Source organism: Carcharodon carcharias, chromosome 2, assembly GCF_017639515.1.
Source record: "Carcharodon carcharias isolate sCarCar2 chromosome 2, sCarCar2.pri, whole genome shotgun sequence".
In the NCBI taxonomy this organism is placed as follows: Eukaryota; Metazoa; Chordata; class Chondrichthyes; order Lamniformes; family Lamnidae; genus Carcharodon; species Carcharodon carcharias.
In genome coordinates, this window is record NC_054468.1 from 145,338,266 (window position 1) to 145,359,527 (window position 21,262).

The 21,262-nt window shown below is 41.4% G+C and overlaps 1 protein-coding gene across 3 annotated transcripts in view; it reads left to right on the top strand.

The window, feature by feature from the left end:
• The window catches only part of myo6a (myosin VIa), a 374,163-nt gene that overhangs the window by 46,294 nt on the left and 306,607 nt on the right, over positions 1–21,262 (top strand). The gene's annotated exons all lie outside the window — the stretch shown is intronic.

Consider the following 21,262-nt stretch of genomic DNA (forward strand, 5'->3'; position numbering starts at 1 on the left):
ACCAAGCTTTTGGTCCTCTGACCTAATATCTCTTTGTTTTATAATAGTCCTGTGAAGCGCCTTGGGACATTTCATCTGTAAAAGATGCTACATAAGTATTGTTGTTAGTAGTCCACTTAGCAAGTGACTGCACCCTGAGCACAATGCCAAATCCTTAGCCATGCTGGACCAATAGGCCTGATCATCAAACGTTTGAAGGGAGAGGTTGGGTAAATCGAATAAAAGATATGGCCGTAAATAAACAGTGGGAAATTTAAAGAAGCGATTCAAAATAATCATGAAAAGTACATTCCATTGAAGAGTAAAAACTAGCAACAAAGATCCATCTGTGGCTTAATAAGGATGTTAAGGATATTATTAAATTAAAAGGAGATGCTTATAATGTTGCAAAGGATAGTAGTAAGTCTGAGGATTGGCAGTGTTTTAGAAGTGAGCAAATGACCATCAAAATGTTGATAAAGTAAAAAAAAAATACAAGAGTAAACTAGACAGGAATATTTTTAAAAATTGTAAAAGCCTTTACAGGTATATAACAAGGAGAGTAGCTAAAGTAAACATTGACCCTAGAAGCTGAGACAGGAGAAATTATCATGGGGAATGAGGAAATGACGGAGACATTGAACAGATATTTTGTGTCTGTCTTCACAGTAGAAGACTCGAGTTCCATACCAGAAATAGAGGGTAACCTAGGGGCAAATAAGAGTGAGTACATTAAGGTAATTAATATCAGCAGAGAAAAAGTAGTGGAGAAACTCAAGGGACTAAAATCTGTCAAATCGCAGACCCGATGGCCTGTCTCCTGGTGTTATAAGAGAGAGTATTGCAGAGATGGTGAATGCACTGGCTATAATTTTCCAAAATTCCCTAGATTCTGGAATGGTCCCAGCAGATTGGAGGTCAGCACATGTAACACTATTAAAGAAGGGAGAGAGAAATCAGGGAACTACAGACCAGTTAACCTGAATCAGTCATTAGGCAGGTGCTGGAATCTATTATTAAGGATGCCTTAACAATGCACATGGAAAAGCATAGTATGATTAGAATACATCAACATGATTTAATGAAAAGGAAATTCTGTTTGACAAATTTATTAGAGTTCTTTGAGGATGTAACTAGTAGGGTGGATAAAGGGAATTAGTCATTTGGTAGTACAGAATTTAAGTATTGCTGAAAAACAGACATGGTGTTGAAGCTTTTTGTCTTGGACTCAGGACAGATTTGCAGGAATACCAATTGTAAAGAGAGCAACAATTTATACTGCATGAGAAGAAAGTGCTGGTTGGTTAGCAAGTGGATTCAGATTGTTAGAGACGTTGCCATGGAGAATGCACCATGAAACAGTTAACTTCCAAACATTTGTTTAAATTCAAACCAGGCAGATCAACTCAGATTGCTCAAGGCATTGCCTTGGGGAATGAACCAGGGAATTCCTTCCCCCAAGCCATTGTTTAGTTGAAAAAGGTGCTCCTTCTGTCTGCAAGGCACAAAGCCCTGCGTGTGAATATGTAGCTTCTAGTATGCAGAAGAGAGCCACACTGCAAACCTGACTGATAATCTTAAATTGGTTGTTAGTGTAATTCTCAGCACTATTGGGATTGTTTAGCAAAGTGGAGTCAAATCTAATGTTGGACACTATGTTTTGAGTTTTGCAAGCACTAGCTGGTTGGGTATGGCTAGTGCTTTGTTGCGAACCGCCAAAGGGATGTGCTGTTTGAAATGATGGTTCAGCTTCTCATGTCTGCATATGTCAACATGGTGTTAAGGCATTCACTTCACTGTCATGTGCTTTGTTCCCGTCAATCCTGCCCTCTAATATGGCAACATGGTATCAAGGAGGAACAGCAGATAGGCAGCCCAGTTTAAACTTAGTCTTTGAGACTGCAGAGCAGGCAAATCATTGTGCGGCAGTTAGAGAATTCAAGATATCAGGGAAGAACATTAGAGATCGGAGAAAACTCTCTACACAACTTAGGCAGATGCCTAAGAGTAAATGTACAAACAGAGGAAAGCCTAGTTTATGGCTGCAGTTGGAAAACGAAGCTATGAAATACATAAATGAAAATCCCCAGAAAGGACTCTGTCTCTCTTGAGGATCAATCCAAATCTTCACCCTGCAATAAGCAAGAAAATTAGGCATTGCAGATTTCGGAGCCAGCCCTGCATGTGTACCAGGTTTATGAAGAGAAACAATTTTGTACTGAGACAGAAGACCAAGATTTCAAGATGTCTCCCAGTAGAACACAATGACGGGCTTACTACATTTCAGCGGTTTGTATTCAAACATTGACAAAAGAATGGGATATAAATTGACCTGTATTGGGAACATTGATGAATTTTGACACGTCAGCCAAGCAAAGTTGGAGAGAAAATGTCAATGAAGACAACTGGCCATGAAAAAACAGAATGAAATTGTATAAATTTGTATCTGTGGCTTTTGTTTTTTGATCAACTTCATAAGTTTGATGAATTTAGTGTACATGATAACTGTCTCCATGGAGGTTATTATTTATAAATAAAATTTCAATAAAAATACTTTTTGGCTCCTTTCACACCATGGGGGTAGGGTTGGTGGGAACAGCTTCCAACTTTGGTATCTCTGAGACAGTGAGATGATTGGAGAGGATGAATTTCAACCCCTTAGAATCATTAGAGTCAACCCCCCTATTTTTTTGGCTGAAAATTTAGTCTTAGAAATTCGGCTTTTACACAAGTGTATATGGTTTCTGTACATGGTTTTTATCACTTGACACTCCTGATGCTATAATAAAAGTCTATTCCGCTTCTGAGCTTCATCCTAAAATGTGTTCCATGCCCCCAACAGCACCTGACTCCTTTGTGATGGACAGTTCTGTGGTGAGATTTCATGATCTGCCACCAAGTTACGTTTATTTGTTTTGACATGTTCCAAGTGCCCTCGTGTACTTCATGTTCGTTCTAAGTGTTGCAGTTTCATGTTGCAAAGTCTCTTTTCAACACATTGATTTGAATAATTGTACTGTGTTGGGGTGGGAAGTGTGGAATGAGCTGTGAAACAATATTTGTGATGAATATTCTAATTATTTTTCCATAATGCTGTTTTTAGGGTAGTACATTCTCCATTTTTTGTCAGCCCCTCACTGATGCAAAGTGACAGTCTGCCAGAGATGTTGTAACTGGCCTATTGGTTGGGTTTCTGTGCTACCTGACTGAGGGGAAGGGATGGAGTCAGTGTGTGTGAACATGCTGTGATGTACAGCAAACTCCCTCTAAACTGGTATAATAAAGCATTTCAGTTGCTGAACTGCAGCCATTGCACTTGGTTTGGTTTCTGCTTCTGCATTCTGGGCCCATATGCATCAGAAGATTGCCAGATTTATAATCATTTAACACTTATGCTTTTGCTTTTCTTCATCAGTTAACTAGCTGTGCTTCATCATTTCCTGGCATCTGCTTGTGTAAGCAGCTTGAGGAATTCGAATCAGGATTATTGATCTGGAAGCTGAAATGCAGACACTGCACAACAAATACCTGGATACTTTGCTCCAGAAGACAGTCACACTCCTTAGAAGAGGGTCATCTATTTTGGTCGGCGGAAAGGGTCAGGAGGATGTGACTGTCAGTGAGGCAGGTGATGGGATCGAGCAGACAGTGGGGGAGGAACCTCAGGCTTTGCAATTGTCGAACAGGTCTGAGGTGTTTATAATCTCTGTGGATGAAAGCGAAGTCTGCAAGGTGGGTGAGTTGACTGGCCATGGCACTGTGGTACAGGAAGCAGTTCAAATGGGTAAGCAAAAAGGAATGTAGTTGTAGCAGGGGATAGTATAGTGAGGGGGATTGACACTGTTCTCTGCAGCAAAGAGTGAGAGTCCAGGTGGATATGTTGCCTGCCCGGTGCCATTGTTCAGGACATCAGCTCAGGGCTGGAGAGGCACCTGCAGTGGGAGGAGGAGGATCCAATTGTCGTGGTCCATTTAGGTACCAATGACATACGTAGAACTAGGAAAGAGGTTCTGCAAAGTCAGTATGAGGAGCTAGGTACCAAATTAAGAAGCAGAACCTCAAAGGTAATATTCTCTGGATTACTTGAATGGCGTCCAAATTGGCATAGGGCAAATAAGATTAGAGAGACAAATGCATGGCTCAAAGACTGGTGTGGGAGAAGTGGGTTCTGGTTTGTGGGGCATTGGCATCAGTACTGGGGAAAGTCAGGGCTGTACCATTGGGACAGTTTACATCTAAACCATACTGGGACGAGTGTCCTCACAAATTGCGTAACTAAGGAAGTAGAGAGGGCTTTAAACTAAGCACGAGGGGTGAGAGATCAAGCTTGGGTAGAGGTAACAATTCAAGGTGTAGAGTCAAGACAGGAGAGCAAAATACTAATATGAGAAATGAGGATCAGAGAATGGCAGGAAGGGACAGAGAGAAAAAACCTAAGAACACGTCAACAGTCAAGACTAGATGTTACAAAGGTAACAAAAAGACAACAAAAACAGAAAATGCTGGAAAAACTCAGCAGGTCTAACAGCATCTGTGGGTGGAAAAGCAGAGTTAACGTTTCGAGTCCGTATGACTTCTTAAGCTCTGAAGAAGAGTCATACGGACTCAAAGCGTTAACTCTGCTTTTCTCTCCACAGATGCTGTTAGACCTGCTGTGTTTTTCCAGCATTTCCTGTTTTTGTTTGATTTCCAGCATCCGCAGTATTTTGCTTTTAACAAAAAGGCAAAACTGAAGGCTCTCTATTTGAATGCACGTAGCAGGCATAACAAAATAAATGAATTGATGTCCCACATCAAAGTAAATAAATATGATCTGATAGCAATTACGGTGACGTGGTTGCAGGACAACAGTGACTGGGTCCTTAATATTGAAGGGTACATGATATTCAAGAAGAATAGGAAGCTAGGTAAAGGTGGAGGGGTAGCAATTAATCCAAGATGGCATTAGCGCAATAATTAGAGATGATCTTGGTTCAGGAGAACAGGATGTAGAATTGGTTTGGGTGGATATGAGGAATAGTAGGGGGAAAAAGTCGTTAGTGGGAGTGGTCTACAGGCCCCCTAACAGTAACCACAGTATAGGGCAAAGTATTCAAGAGAAAATATTGTGTGCTTGTGATAAAGGGACGGAAATAATCATGGGTGATTTTAATCTACACACAAACTGGAAAAATCAGATTGACAGTAGTAGCCTGGATGAGGATTTCTTAGAATGCTTTTGAGAGAGTTTCTCAGAGCAGCATGTTCTGGAACCAACCAGAGAGCAGGTTATATTAAATTTGGTATTGTGTAATGTGACAGGATTAATTAATGACCTCAGAATAAAGACACCCTGAGGTATCAGCGAGCACAATATGATTGAATTTTACATCCAGTTGGAAAAGGAGAAGGGTGGGTCTAAAACTATTATCTTAAATTTAAATAAGGGCAACTATGTGGGCATAAAAGCTGAGCTAGCTGAAGTGAAGTGGGAAACTAGGCTAGAGGATAGATCAATAGAGAAGTAGTGGCAGACATTTAAGGGGATATTTCAGAGTATTCAGAATAAGTACATCCCTACCATAAAGAAAAATTCTAAGGGGAGGACTCACCATCCGTGGTTAACTAGAGATGTTAAAGAAAGCATCAAACTTAAGGAAAAAGCATATAACTCTGCAAAGCTGAGTGGCAGGCCGGCCGATTGGTCGGATTATAAAGAACAGCAGAGAATGGCTAAAAGGTTAGTCAGGAGAAAGAAATTAGAGTATGAGAGGAAGCTAGCTAGAAATGTAAAAAATGGATAGCAAGAGTTTCTACAGATACTTAAAAAGGAAAAAAGTAGGTAAAATGAATGTTGGTCCTCTAGAGAGTGACATTGAGGAGTTAATAGTAGATAATAAGGAAATGGCGGAAGAAATGAACAAATATTTTGCTTCTGTGTTCACTATAGAGGATACAAAAAGCATTCCAGTAATATCTGCAAATCAGGATGAACGGGGGAAAGCAACTTGGTGAAATTGAAATCATTAGGGAAATAGTACTGAACAAATTGCTGGAGCAGCAGCTGTCAAGTCTCCAGGTCCGATGGACTACATCCTAGGGTCTTGAGAGGTGGCTAATGAGGTAGTTGATGTGCTGGCATTAATTTTCCGAAATTCGCCACATTCTGGAAGAGTTCCATCAGATTGGAAAGTAGCAAATATAACCCCTCTAGTCAAGTAGGGAGGGAGGCAGAAAACGGGAAGCTTTTGGCTAGTTGGCTTAATGTTTGCCATGGGGAAGTTATTAGAATCGATTACTAAGGAGGTTGTAGCTGGGCACTTAGAAGAGCTCAAGGCAATTGGGGAGAGTCAGCATAGTTTTGCGAAAGGAAAATCATTTTTAACCAATTTATTGGAGTATTTTGAAGGAGTAACGTGCGCAGTAGATAAAGTGGAGCCTATAGACGTACTGTATTTGGATTTCCAGAAGGCATTTGATAAGACGCCATATCAAAGATTATTATGGAAAATAAAAGCACATGGTATAGGAGGTAACCTATTAGCATGGATAGAAGATTGGCTGGCAGAAAGCAGAGAGTATGCATAAATGGGTCTTTTTCTGATTGGCAGGATGTGACGAGTGGAGTCCCACGGGTCTGTACTGGGGCCTCAACTTTTTACGATTTACATCAATGACTTAGATGAGGGGAATGAAGACATGGTAGTTAAATTTGTAGATGGCACAAAGATAAGTAGGAAAGTATGTTGTGAAGAGGACATGAGGTTGCAAATAGATGTAGATAGGTTGAGTGGACAAAGATCTGGCAAATGGAGTTTAATGTGGGAAAATGTGAAGTTGTTCACTTCAGCAGGAAGAGCAAAAAAGTAGAGTATTACTTAAAGGGAGAATGGCTGCATAATTCTGAGGTGCAGAGGGATCTAGGTGTTCTAGTACGAGTCACAAAAGGTTAGTATGCAGGTAGAGCAAGTCATTAAGAAAGCTAATGGAATGCTATCCTTTATTATGAGAGGGATTGAACATAAAAGTAAGAATGTTATAACTCGGCATTGGTGAGACCGCACCTCGAATATTTTGTGCAGTTTTGATCTCCTCTTTGTGCTGTTTTGATCTCCTTATTTAAGGAAAGATATAAATGGATTGGAGGCAGTTTGCTAGATTGATACCTGGAATGACTAGGTTGCCTTATGAGGAAAGGTTGGACACATTGGGCTTATTTCCACTGGAGTTGAGAAGAGTGATGAGAGATTTGATTGAAGTATACAAGTTCCTGAACGGCCTTGACAAAGTGGACGTGGAAAGGATGTTTCCTTTTGTGGGTGAGTCCAGAACTAGGGAGCACTATTTTAAAATTAGGGGTCGCTCTTTTAGTACAGAGAGAAATTTTTTCTCCAAGGGTTGCGTGACTTTGGGATTCTCTGCCTCAGAAGGTGGTGGAGGCAGGGTCATTGAATATTTTTAAGGTAGAGGTAGATAGATTCTTGTTAGGCAAGGGAATCAAAGGCAATGTGGGAATCAAAACACAAGATGATCATCCATGACCTTATTGAATGGCGGAGCAGGCTCAATGGTCTACTCCTGTTCCTGTTATGTTCTTATGTACTAATTCAGAAATCTAGCTTTGTAATGAAATTGGCAAGAGCTTAACTATAACATTTGCCTACTGGGTCACAATGCTGGTAGTCCCTCCCTAACAGCACTGTGGGTGTACCTACACCACATGGACTGCTGTGATTCAAGACCACCTGTTTGAACAATTGGAGATGGGCAATAAATGCTGGCCTTGTCAGCGACACTCAGATCTCATGAATAAATTTTTTAAAATTCAAGACTAATGCGTTTCTCAATTGCATTTAAACACTTCCATTGCTTTTGCAGCCTCTGTGACCTTCTCGATCCAGATCCATAACAACTGTATTAATGAGTGCGACAAATGAAGTGAAGAGCAAATGGTCCGCCCATTCTCTTCACTATATTCATAGAATCAGCAACATAGATGGAAGGAGGCCATTTGTCCTGTTTCACAACTTTGAGAGAGCTTTCCAATTAATCCCATTCTCTTGCTCTTTTCCCATAATCCTGTAATTTCTTTCCCTTGAAATATTTATCCAGTTCCCTTTTGAAAGTTAGTGTTGACTCTGCTTCCACCATCTTTTCAGGCAATGTATTCCAGATCATCGTAACTCACTTTTAAAAAATTTCTTCAGGATTTTTGGTTCTTTTGCTAATCGTCTTAAAACCCTGTTCCTTGGCTACCAACTTTTCTGTCACTTGAAATTGTTTCTACTTGTTTATTCTATCTAAACTGTCCATAAATTTAAACAACCCTATCAAATCTTCTCTTAACATTCTCTTAGGAGAGCAATCCCAACTTCTCCAGTCTCTCCTCGTAATGGAGTCCCTCGTCGTTGGTACTATTCTAGTAAGTTTCTTCTGCAGTCTCTTCAAGACCTTAACATCCTCCCTAAAGTATGGTGCCAAGAATTGCGCACACTACTGCAGCTGAAGCCGAACCAGTAGTTTACAAAAGCTTAGTGTAACTTCCTTGTTTTTGTACTCCATGTTTCTTTTTATATAGCCTTTTTAACAGCCTTCTCAACTTGCCCAGCTGCCTTCAAAGATTTGTGTACATAGACTCCCAGGTGTTTTCCTGCCAAAATATATCACTTCACATTTCTGTGTTAAATTTCACCTGCCATACATCTGTCCAGATTACCAGTCTCTGTATACCCTTCTGAAGTCTCAGCTATTCCCTCACTGTTTGCTATATTTCCGAGTTTCATGCCATTGGTAAACTTTGAAATGATGTGCTGTCCAGGCAATTAATATTTAACAAAAAGATTAGTGGTCCTCATCCCAACCGCTGGTGACCATCACTTTCCTCCTGTCTGAATAAACAACATTCACTGGTGCTACCTCCTCTCTATTGCTTTATCCAATTTCATATCCAGACTACTGAGTCTTTATTTAATCGAGAAGATGCGAAATGGTGTGTTTGAAGCTGAAGAAATGGAATAACGTGTTAAAAGGAAAGATTCATAAAGAAGATTAAAGAAAATGTATTGGGAATGAGGGACATAAATATAGAAAGTACAGTAAGATTAGAGGGACTTGTGGGTCAAGTCCCACTTCAGAGACTAGGACACAATCTCGGCTGATTTTCCAATGCAGGGAGAGTGTTACACTGATCTATGTGCTGTGTTTTGGATGAGACCATCCATTCTCTTAGGTGGACGTAAATTAACGCACAATCTCAAACTTTGCAGATGATACGAAATTTGGAAGTACTGTGAACATTGAGGATGGTGTAGAACTTCAAAGTTGGTGGAATGGGTGGACAAGTGGCAGATGAAGTTCAGTGCAGAAAAATGTGAAGTGATTCATTTTGGTAGGAAGGATACAGACAATATCAAATAAAGGGTACAGTTCTAAAGAGGTGTAGGAGCAGAGAAACCTGGATGCATACGTACATAAGTCATTGAAGGTGGCAGGACTGGTTGAGAAAGTGGTTAATAAAGCATACAGTATCCTAGGCTTTATTCATAGTTGATAGGGTACAAGAGCAAGGAGGTTACGTTAAATTTGTATAAGACATTAGTTTGGCCTCAGCTGGAGTATGGTGTCCAGATCTGGGCGCCGCACTTTAGGAAAGATGTAAAGGCGTTGGAGAATGTGCAGCTAAGATTCTCAAAAATGATTCCAAGGATGAGGAGTTTCATTTTTGAAGATAGATTGGAGAAGTTGGGACTGTTTCCCTTGGAGAAGAGAAGGCTGAGATTTAATAAGATGTATTTAAGATCATGAGGGTTCTGCACAGAGTAGATAAGGAAATGTTGCAAAAGAAGCAAAGGCAACACAAGGAAAACTTTTTCATGCAGCGAGTGGTTAGGGTTTGACTGCCTATGCGTGTAGCGGGGGCAGGTTCAATCGCATTCAAAACAGAATTAGACTGTTACCCGAAAAGGAAGAATGTGTGGGGTTATGGGGAGAAGGTGGAGGAATAGCACTAGGTGAATTGCTCATTTGGAGAGCTGGCACAGACATGATGGGCAGAATGGTGGCCTCCTGTGGTAACAATTTTGAGATTCTGTGACTTACTGCTCCATCTCCAACCACCCTTGCCTCTCCAGAATTCCTTGAATATGTTGTCACCTCCCAAACTCATGCATATCTTTCCCGAAGCTCCATGTTTAATTCCCTAGAATCATATTTCCGTTCTCCGCCACATTACTGAAATTTCCCTTATCAAAGTCACAAATGACATCCAGTGTAACTGTGACAGTGAGAAACCATCTCTCCTCCTCCTCCTCCATCTGTCTGCAACCTTTGAGACAGTTAACTACACCAGCTTTTTCCAATGCCTTTGTTCTGTCATTCAGTTGTCTGCGACTGCCCTCACCGGTTTCCATTCTCATCTATCCACTCATAAGCAGAAAATCATTTCTCTTACCTCTTGTATCATTACCTTTGGAAACTCCAATAACCTACCCTTGCCCTCTCCTTTTTCACATATACCTGAGCTACCTGAGTGTTGTTAGAGCTGCTGTCATCCAGACAAGTGACTCCTGACTTATACCTTGTAGATGGTGGATAGGTTTTGGGAAGCCAGGAGGCAAGTTATTCTGTAGAATTCCCAGTCTCTGGCGTGCTAATATAGCTACAGTATTTATATGGCATCAGCACTTGGGTTGCGTGACACAATACAGGTGCCTGCTTAACTGGCACATCCACCACCTTCAACATTCATTTCCTCCACCAACAGCTCTTAAGACAGCACTTCTCAGCTCAAATCAGTTCAGTTTTCGGTCAATGGTAACATCCAGGATATTGATGGTGGGGGATTCAGCAGTGGTAATGTCATTGAATGTCAAGGGGAGATGGTTGGATTCACTCTTGTTGGAGATAGCCATTACCTGGCACTTGTGTGATGCAAATGTTGCCACTTAGCAACTCAAGCCTGAATATAGTTCAGTTCTCGCTGCATATGGACACAGACTATTTCAGAATCTGAGGAGTTACAAATGGTGGTGAACATTGTTCACCATCAATGAACATCCCTCCTTCTGACCTTATTTTGGAGGAAAGGCTTTGATGATGAAGCTAAAGATGTTGCTTTGGGCATTACCCTGAGGAACTCCTGCAGTGATGTCCTGAGGCTGAGATGATTGGCCTCCAAAAACTGCAACCATCTTCCTTTGTGCTAGGTATGATCCCCAACCAGTGGAGAATTTTCCCATTGATTCTCATTGACTTCAGTTCTGCTAGAATTTCTTTTTGTCACACTCAATCAAATGCCGCCCTGATTCAAGGGCAGTCGCTCTTCTCCCACATCTGGAATTGAGCTATTTTGTCCATGTTTTGAAGAAGACTGTAATGAGGTCTGGAGCTGAGTGGCCCAGGTGGGACTTAAGCTGATCATTGATGAGCAGGTTATTGCTGAGTAAGTGCTGCTTGATGGCACTGTCAGTGACATCTTCCATCACTTGGCTGATGATTGAAAATAGACTGATGGGGCGGTAATTGGTTGATTGGAGTTGTCCTGATATTTGTGGACAAGATGGTGTTGCAGCTGCACTGGAATAACTTGGCTAGAGACATGGCTAGTTGTTGAGCACAGGTTTTCAGTACCATAGCTAGGCTGTTGTCAGGGCCTATTGCGATGGTGCCTTAAGCTGCTTAGATTCCAAGCTCTGCAATTCCCTCCCCAAACCTCTTTCTCATTACCTCTCTCTCTTTCTTTAAGATGCCCTTTAAAACCTACCTCTTTGATCAAGCTTTTGATCACCTCTGCTGATATTTCCTATTGTGGTCGGTATCAGATTTTGATTCATGACTCTCTTGTGAAGCACTGTGGGACATTTTGCCTTTTTGAAAATGCTGTATACATGCAAGTTGTTATAAAATGCTTTGGGATATCGTGAGGTTGCAATGGTGCCATATAAATGCAAGTCTTTCTTTTGAATTAGAGATTCCTTATGAACAAGGTGGTAAATTTGCCTCTGGACTAAATTCAGAGCAAAGGTCCAATGTTGCAGAGCAGAGTTTTAACTTTAGCAGGAGTATTAGAGAGATATGTTTTGTGTTACCAGATGGATTTCTGCATCCGAGCTTAAAGTATAGATATCACTGTCATGTAGGATATGACATTGCTGCATGTTAATGACACCTGGATTGGGAAACTTCCATGTCAGTCTTACACATGCTAATGTGTTATTTAATCAAAGTGCTAAGTTTTTAAAAAAACAAAAATAGCTGGAAAAACTCAGCAGGTCTGACAGCATCTGCAGAGAGGAACACAGTTAACGTTTCGAGTCCGTATGACACTTCATCAAAAACCTTGTTTAGAAAGCTGATCAGTGAAATATCTGGCTCTGCTCATTTCCTCGGTCCTCCACAATATGCAAGTAAATGTTCAGTATCTGACCCTGTGGGAGTCAATAATCCAGATAGAAGTTATATATTTTAGTGCCTTTCACGCTCTTGCACCCTTTCATTTTTCTTACTCTTTCATGTTCTTTCTCTCACTTTCTTATCTCACTCTCTCATCCTTTCTTTTTTTACTTTTTTTATGTTCTCATTCTCTTTCTCACATGCTTTCTTTTCTCTATCTAACCCTACTCTTCCAGTTCCTAATTTTCTTAGTTCCATAGATATCGAGAGCTCTCTTGCTGGTTGCCATCTGAGAGCCTGGGTGCAGCCTGACCTGTAGGAACAACACAGCTGGGCCTGTTTGTTATGTTGCTTCTTGGCCTTAGGGTGCTGAAGTAATTGTGCCTCCAGTACCTAAAGATGCTGAGGTCAAGCCTCCTAACCCATACTTTGTACAAAATCAGATTCTGACACTTTGCACCTTGATGAACAATACATGCAGCATTTGAAACAAATTGCAAAAACAAAACAATATTTTATGGGTAGCATCAATAAAATAGCTTTTGTGCTTAATTCAGACTGTTACTAACTTATTAGGAATTGGAATGAGTATTTTTTGTCCTACTTCAACAGTTGCAGAGCGAAGTATGCAGAGAAACTGTAAAAGTTTCAGCTGCATTCATGATGGTTCTGTTTTGCATAGTAAAATAGGTGATGAACTTGCTCTTTTTTAAGAAGAGATTTCTTTGAGCGGACTTTATCCACTGGTCAGTAACGTGATCACCAGAAAGGGCATATGGTTGCAGAGCTGGAATACCTTACTGTTTACATCATGCAGTATGTAATTAATATTTAAAGCTACATAATTAATAAAAGATTAATGTGCTGGATTGAGGCTATATGACAGGATTAGTATTGATTGCTGTGTTGAAGTCGCTTGGGCAGAACATGGCAGGAGAGTTTCTTTTAAAGAAGCACTCACTGGATTGTTAAAGTGTAAGCGCCACTGATAATTACTGCCAGCATACCTTCACAACTTTTCACCAACTCTTTAATATCTTCAATATCAATATCTCATTAATGAATATGAAAAATAGCTTCTTGCTACTGCTTTCATATGGACTATCCCTGTGTGCTCTTGATGAAGTTCCTGTAACAATTTCTCTCTAAACCTTGATGAAATAATGACTCTTAAACCCCATGGGAGACAGCCTTGACCTACACTTGGTTCATTTCTATGTGTGCAATACTCCTGCAATTTCTCATATATAGCACTCTTTAACTCAGCCACTCATGACATAATTGAGCACTTTACTGAGCAGCACTCTCTCAAGTTTCTTCACTAATTTGTCTGGCAGACACTGGCATGTCATTTGTGTATGTAAAGTAATTCACAATGACTCTGTGGCTAGAAATGAATCAGTCTTCATGGGAAATCCGGATACAATGTTTGCATTTCTATCTTACCGAACACATCTCTATTGGCTAAATTAGAAAATAAATTTTCACTGGTATGCAGTGGATAAGCATTATTCTTGATCACCTTATTTACTGTTTCTTTCTAATCTCTACAAATCTGAATGGACAGGTTTGCTTTTTGGATGACCACAATGGGTGTGACTCATTTACTGCTCTTCACCACCTTTATTGACCCTGCTCTTTCAAATCTATTCACCCCTTTGCTTCTTTTAACTGTGCATAAGGCACTGGTGTAGCCTTGCAAAATGTCAGCTGTACTTTGTCCTTTATCTTGACTTCAGCCTTGTAATGCCTAATTTTATCATTTGGTGCTACTTGCTGAAATACCACGTTGCGCGCTCTTAGAATTTCCTCAATGTCAGATGTATGCTTACTGAAACAAAAACAGAATTACCTGGAAAAACTCAGCAGGTCTGGCAGCACCGGCGGAGAAGAAAAGAGTTGACGTTTCGAGTCCTCATGACCCTTCGACAGAACTTGAGTTCGAGTCCAAGAAAGAGTTGAAATATAAGCTGGTTTAAGGTCTGTTGGGGGGGGCGGAGAGAGAGAGAGAGAGAGAAGTGGGGGGGGGTGTGGTTGTAGGGACAAACAAGCAGTGATAGAAGCAGATCATCAAAAGATGTCAACAACAATAGAACAAAAGAACACGTGTTAAAGTTGGTGATATTATCTAAACGAATGTGCTAATTAAGAATGGATGGTAGGGTACTCAAGGTATAGCTCTAGTGGGGGTGGGGAGAGCATAAAAGATTTTAAAATATTTAAAAATAATGGAAATAGGTGGGAAAAGAAAAATCTATATAGTTTATTGGAAAAAAAAAGGAAGGGGGAAACAGAAAGGGGGTGGGGATGGGGGAGGGAGCTCAAGACCTAAAGTTGTTGAATTCAATATTCAGTCCAGAAGGCTGTAAAGTGCCTAGTCAGAAGATGAGTTGTTCCTCCAGTTTGCGATGGGCTTCACTGGAACAATGCAGCAAGCCAAGGACAGACATGTGGGCAAGAGAGCAGAGTGTTAAAATGGCAAGCGACAGGGAGGTTTGGGTCATTCTTGCGGACAGACCGCAGGTGTTCTGCAAAGCAGTCGCCCAATTTACGTTTGGTCTCTCCAATGTAGAGGAGACCACATTGGGAGCAACGAATGCAGTAGACTAAGTTGGGGGAAATGCAAGTGAAATGCTGCTTCACTTGAAAGGAGTGTTTGGGCCCTTGGACGGTGAGGAGAGAGGAAGTGAAGGGGCAGGTGTTGCATCTTTTGCGTGGGCATGGGGTGGTGCCATAGGAGGGGTTTGAGGAGTAGGGGGTGATGGAGGAGTGGACCAGGGTGTCCCGGAGGGACCGATCCCTACGGAATGCCGATAGGGGGGTTGAAGGGAAGATGTGTTTGGTGGTGGCATCATGCTGGAGTTGGCGGAAATGGCGGAGGATGATCCTTTGAATGCGGAGGCTGGTGGGGTGATAAGTGAGGACAAGGGGGACCCTATCATGTTTCTGGGAGGGAGGAGAAGGCGTGAGGGCAGATGCGCGAGAGATGGGCCGGACACGGTTGAGGGCCCTGTCAACGACTGTGGGTGGAAAACCTCGGTTAAGGAAGAAGGAGGACATGACAGAGGAACTGTTTTTGAAGGTAGCATCATCGGAATAGATGCGACGGAGGCGAAGGAACTGAGAGAATGGGATGGAGTTCTTACAGGAAGCGGGGTGTGAGGAGCTGTAGTCGAGGTAGCTGTGGGAGTCCGTGGGTTTGTAATGGATATTGGTGGACAGTCTATCACCAGAGATTGAGACAGAGAGGTCAAGGAAGGGAAGGGAAGTGTCAGAGATGGACTACGTGAAAATGATGGAGGGGTGGAGATTGGAAGCAATCGATGTACCGGAGAAAGAGTTGTGGAAGGGGGCCGGAGTAGGACTGGAACAAGGAATGTTCCACATACCCCATAAAGAGACAGGCATAGCTGGGGCCCATGCGGGTACCCATAGCCACACCTTTTATTTGGAGGAAGTGAGAGGAGTTGAAGGAGAAATTGTTCAGCTTGAGAACAAGTTCAGCCAGACGGAGGAGAATAGTGGTGGATGGGGATTGTTCGGGCCTCTGTTCGAGGAAGAAGCTAAGGGCCCTCAGACCATCCTGGTGGGGGATGGTGTTGTAGAGGGATTGGGCGTCCACGGTGAAGAGTAAGTGGTTGGGGCCAGGGAACTGGAAATTGTTGATGTGACGTAAGGTGTCAGAGGAATCACGGATGTAGGTGGGAAGGGACTGGACAAGGGGAGAGAGAAGGGAGTCAAGATAACGAGAAATGAGTTCTGTGGGGCAGGAGCAAGCTGAGACGATCGGTCTACCGGGGCAGTTCTGTTTGTGGATTTTGGTTAGGACATAGAAGCGGGCCATCAGAGGTTGGGCGACTATCAGGTTGGAAGCTGTGGGAGGAAGATCCCCAGAGGAGATGAGGTCAGTGACAGTCCTGGAAACAATGGCTTGATGTTCAGTGGTGGGGTCATGGTCCAGGGAGAGGTAAACTTTAGGCACTTTACAGCCTTCCGGACTGAATATTGAATTCAACAACTTTAGGTCTTGAGCTCCCTCCCCCATCCCCACCCCCTTTCTGTTTCCCCCTTCCTTTTTTTTTCCAATAAATTATATAGATTTTTCTTTTCCCACCTATTTCCATTATTTTTAAATATTTTAAAATCTTTTATGCTCTCCCCACCCCCACTAGAGCTATACCTTGAGTGCCCTACCATCCATTCTTAATTAGCACATTCGTTTAGATAATATCACCAACTTTAACACCTATGTGTTCTTTTGTTCTATTGTTGTTGACATCTTTTGATGATCTGCTTCTATCACTGCTTGTTTGTCCCTACAACCACACCCCCCCCACTTCTCTCTCTCTCTCTCTCTCTCTCTCTCTCTCCGCAACCCCCCACAGACCTTAAACCAGCTTATATTTCAACTCTTTCTTTGACTCGGACTCAAGTTCTGTCGAGGGGTCATAAGGACTCGAAACGTCAACTCTTTTCTTCTTCGCCGATGCTGCCAGACCTGAGTTTTTCCAGGTAATTCTGTTTTTGTTTTGGATTTCCAGCATCCGCAGTTTTTTTGTTTTTATATCTGTATGCTTACTGATCCCTACTGTAAACTCAGCCCTGTTTAACTGTATTTTCTTTAGCCAATTCTTTCCCCTCAGGGAGACTTTGTCCCCCTCTACTACTACCAATGGCAATTAATAGAATGCATAATCATATTCCACTCTAACACTGACTTCACCTAACACCAGAATACTGTATTGGAATGACTAGTCAGTTTCACATCTGCTTTGCATAAGGAAAGGTGACTTAGAGCTTCTTGTCTTTGAAGACGTTACTCGCCTGCCTCTCAGGAAAAGGATTCCCTTGCAATTTGTAACTATCTTTTACTACCATTTCTGAGGCTGTGGCCTCATCGCAGGCCTCCTTCCATGTCAGCTTATTGCCTTTGCTCAAAAGCTTGGCCTGGATTTTATTGTACTTAAGGCCTCCTATGAATGTGTCTCTAAAGTCGCTTTCAAGTTCATGCCATACCCGTAGTGAAGAGAAAGTTTCTTTAATTAGAGAATGTAATCTGTAAGAGACTCACTTGGCAACTGCCTTCTTTAGTGGAATGCAACTTTCAGTGCAATTGTGCTGTAATTTGAATCCAGAATCTCATTAATTTCAGAATAGTTCATAGTACTGGGGTCTCACAGACAACGCTGTTGTCAAAAGCATCTGGCCCTGTTATGGTGAGGAAAACTTGAACCTTATCTTTATCTTCTATTTTACTCACTTTCAGTTAAATGTGTAACCTTCAGTTGTAATTACACCAGTCCTCTCTATTAGGGTTGAATTCCCCCATTTTCCCTAAATATGTCTTCATTGCCACTTTTTCAATTACATGCTGTGCTGATTCAGTGTACCTGAATACAACGTGGACACAGCAATCTTTCAAATTTCCTCAAAATCAACTTTATAAGTTCCAAAAAATGTGACAGTATTCTTTAGTCCTTAATTTCTCAAATGACATGTAAAAAATAATTCCATCCCAGCCTTGTCATCACCTTTCTTTTGTGTATTGCATTGAGTAAGGCTAACACGTGCTCAGATGCAGGCAGCTGTTATTGAACTAGCTTTATTTACACCTTCCCAACAGACATGATCATTCCAAGGAAGCCGGGAGAGTAATATAACAAAATGCTCAGATCTTGCAACAATGGCTTCTCACACTCACCCATTTCATGGAAAACAGGAGACCAGGAACTCCCTGTTTTAGCATTTATTGAATATTCTCGATTGTTGATATCTCTGAATTTGAACATACACAGATGATGGGCAGGAAAAATCTACCTTGGCCCATCAAGACTGCTTTGATGACCGGATGGCTGATGACATTATGCCTGATACGTTCCCCCCCTCCCCGCCGCATCTTTCTGAGATCTCTGCACTCCTCCAATTATGGCCTCTTGTGCATCCCTGGATTTAATCACTTCACCAATGGTGCATGTGGTCAGCTGTGTCGGCCTTAAGCTCTGGAATTCCTTCCTGAATTTCTCCACTTCTTTATCTCATTTTGCTTCAGATACTTTTTAAAACCTACCTCACCTGCCCTAATATCAATTTTATTAGATAACTCTCCTATGAAGTGTCTTGAGATGTTTACTACCTTAAAGGCACTATATAAATGCAACTTGTAGTTGCAATTGCATGTTATAAGTAGGCAGTGCATGATGCAGCAAGGATTATTTGATCAGACCTGCAGTTGTGATTTCTGATGTGTTATTTGAACATGCTGACTGTTGACTTTGAGAGGAGATGGCTGACATATCTGCTCAAGTGTGAAATTAATGGCTTTTTGAGGGCATAGGAAATGGCTCAGAGAAGTTGTTTTAAAGTTGAAGGTTGAAAAGACTATCTCCACAAACATATATAAGTGATACAGAATAATCCTCTTATTTTGATGGTGATTCTTAGTTGGGCTTTAATTAAGATTATACCTTTAGAAATATATCATAGCAAAATAGTGCCATCCAAAATGGTGTGATGTGACTTAATGAGTATAAGTCTGCCCAATGTAGAATAAATGAGTCCTAAAGGAAAGCCCCAGATTTAAATCCTGGTCTGTGCTGAGTTAATTGTTCTTAACCAGGTCTATAGTTGACCTCGATGTCCATTGGCAGGTATCATTTAAAATTCTCATTCATATTTTTTTTCGGAGCTGCATTCAGAAGGAAATGTGAAGAAATATATTTTGCAAGTGAAAATAGGAGGAATTACCTTAAAAGGCAACAATTTAATTGGAATAATGACATAGAGGGACTTCTGTGTGCCAGTATGTAGGTCGTTAAAGGTCACAGTTCAAAAATGTAAAGCCATAAACACTAGGCAAATCTTTGGGTTTGTAAACAAAAACATCAGTACAAAATCATAGAGGTAATGTTGAGCTTATCCAAGACTGAAAGTCATACTTGGAATATGATGTGTACAGTATTGGGCACCAGTGGTCGCCTGGGTGGCCTCCTATTTCTCGTTGTTCCTGTGTTCATTGACTACATTGGTTCCTGGTTCAGCAATACCTCAAATTTTAAATTCTCATCCTTGTGTTCAAATCCCTCCATGGCCTCCCCAGTCTGTGTATCTGTAATCTCCTCCAGCCCTTCTGAGAACCTTTGTGTTCCTCCCACTCTGGCCTCTTGTGTATCCCTGATTTCCTTCACTCTACCATTGCCGGCTTTCAGCCATCTAGCCCCTAACCTCTTGAATTCAGTCCCTAAACCTCCCACTCCCCTCTCTCTTTCCTCCTGTACACTCATGAATACCTACCTTTGACCAAGTTTTTGTTCACCTCTAATATCTCGTGGTTCAGCGTCAACTTTTGGTAGATGACACTTGGGACATTTTTACTACATTTTAATGTACTATGTAGATATTGTTGAAGATTATAAGAATAATGGAAAAGATGCAGCTTAGACTCATTGGGATGCTTTTACAAATAAGGGGATGGAGTTATGATGAGCATAGTGAGAGGTTGATGCTTTCATTAGACTTGATAAAATGAAGGAGTGACCTGAATGAAGATCTTCAAGAATATGAAATTTTACAATAAACTAAATAGTGATCGTTTTCACTGGCAGTCTGGTAACAGGAGGACACAAATTTAAGATGATTACAAAAAGAATTAAAGGGCATCATTGGAAGACAAATGCAGAGGGTGGTTAGAATGTGGAATTCTCTGCCACAGAAAAGGTTTTGAAATAGGGTTGCAAAACTCTTCTGAGGAAATTAGATCTAGTTACTTGACCATGCTTATGAGTAAGAAAAGCTAACAAGTGTGTGATTAGTTTAGATGGCTTCAGGCAAAAATTGCAGGTGCAGACTTGGACTGAATGGCCTGTTTCTGTGATTTAACCAAATTGCACATGTAAATGAGAGTACAGAATGAAAGTGCTTTTAAAGAAAAAGTCCACTGTGACCTGCCTTAGTTTGGGCTAGCACTAATCTGCTGCTGTCTCCCCTTTATATTCACATGATATTTTGCAGGAGCAGTTAGATAGTTTTTTTTAAGTAAAAGAAAGACTTGCACCTGCATAGTGCCTGTCTTGATCTCAGGACAACCAACGCTCATTACTGCCAAAGAAGTACTTTTGAAATGTCGTATTGTAGGAAATGCTAATTTGCACAACGCAATGCCCAACAAAGAGCAATGTGATAATGACCAGTTAATCTGTTGTAAGTGATGCTGATTTGAATGATTACTATTGGCCAGGGCACCAGGAGAACTCCATTATTCAAAATAATGTCATGGAGCCTTTTGCACCAACATGAGAGGGCAGCCAGAGCCTTGGTTTAATGTCTTACCTCTTATAATCTGCCTAGATTTTGTGTTCAGACTCAAGTCTGGGCCCCGTATCTCAGGAAGGATGTGCTGGCCCTAGAGAGGGTCCAGAGGATGTTCACGAGAACGATCCCAGGAATGAAAGGCTTAACATATGAGGAACGTTTGAGGACTCTGGGTCTATATTCGATGGAGTTTAGAAGGATGAGGGGGGGATCTGATTGAAACTTACAGAATACTGAAAGGCCTGGATAGAGTGGATGTGGGGAAGATGTTTCCATTAGTAGGAGAGACTAGGACCCCATGGCACAGCCTCAGAGTAAAAGGAAGACCTTTTAGAATAGAGATGAGGAGAAACTTCTTTAGCCAGAGAGTGGTGAATCTATAGAATTCATTGCCACAGAAGGCTGTGGAGGCCAGGTCATTGAGTGTATTTAAGTCTGAGATAGATATTCTTAATTGGTAAGGGGATCAAAGGTTATGGGGAGAAGGTGGGAGAATGGGGTTGAGAAACTTATCAGTCATGATTGAATGGCGGAGCAGACTCGATGGGTCAAATGGCCTAATTTCTGCTCCTGTGTCTTTTGGTCTTATGGAGTCTAGAGTAGAACA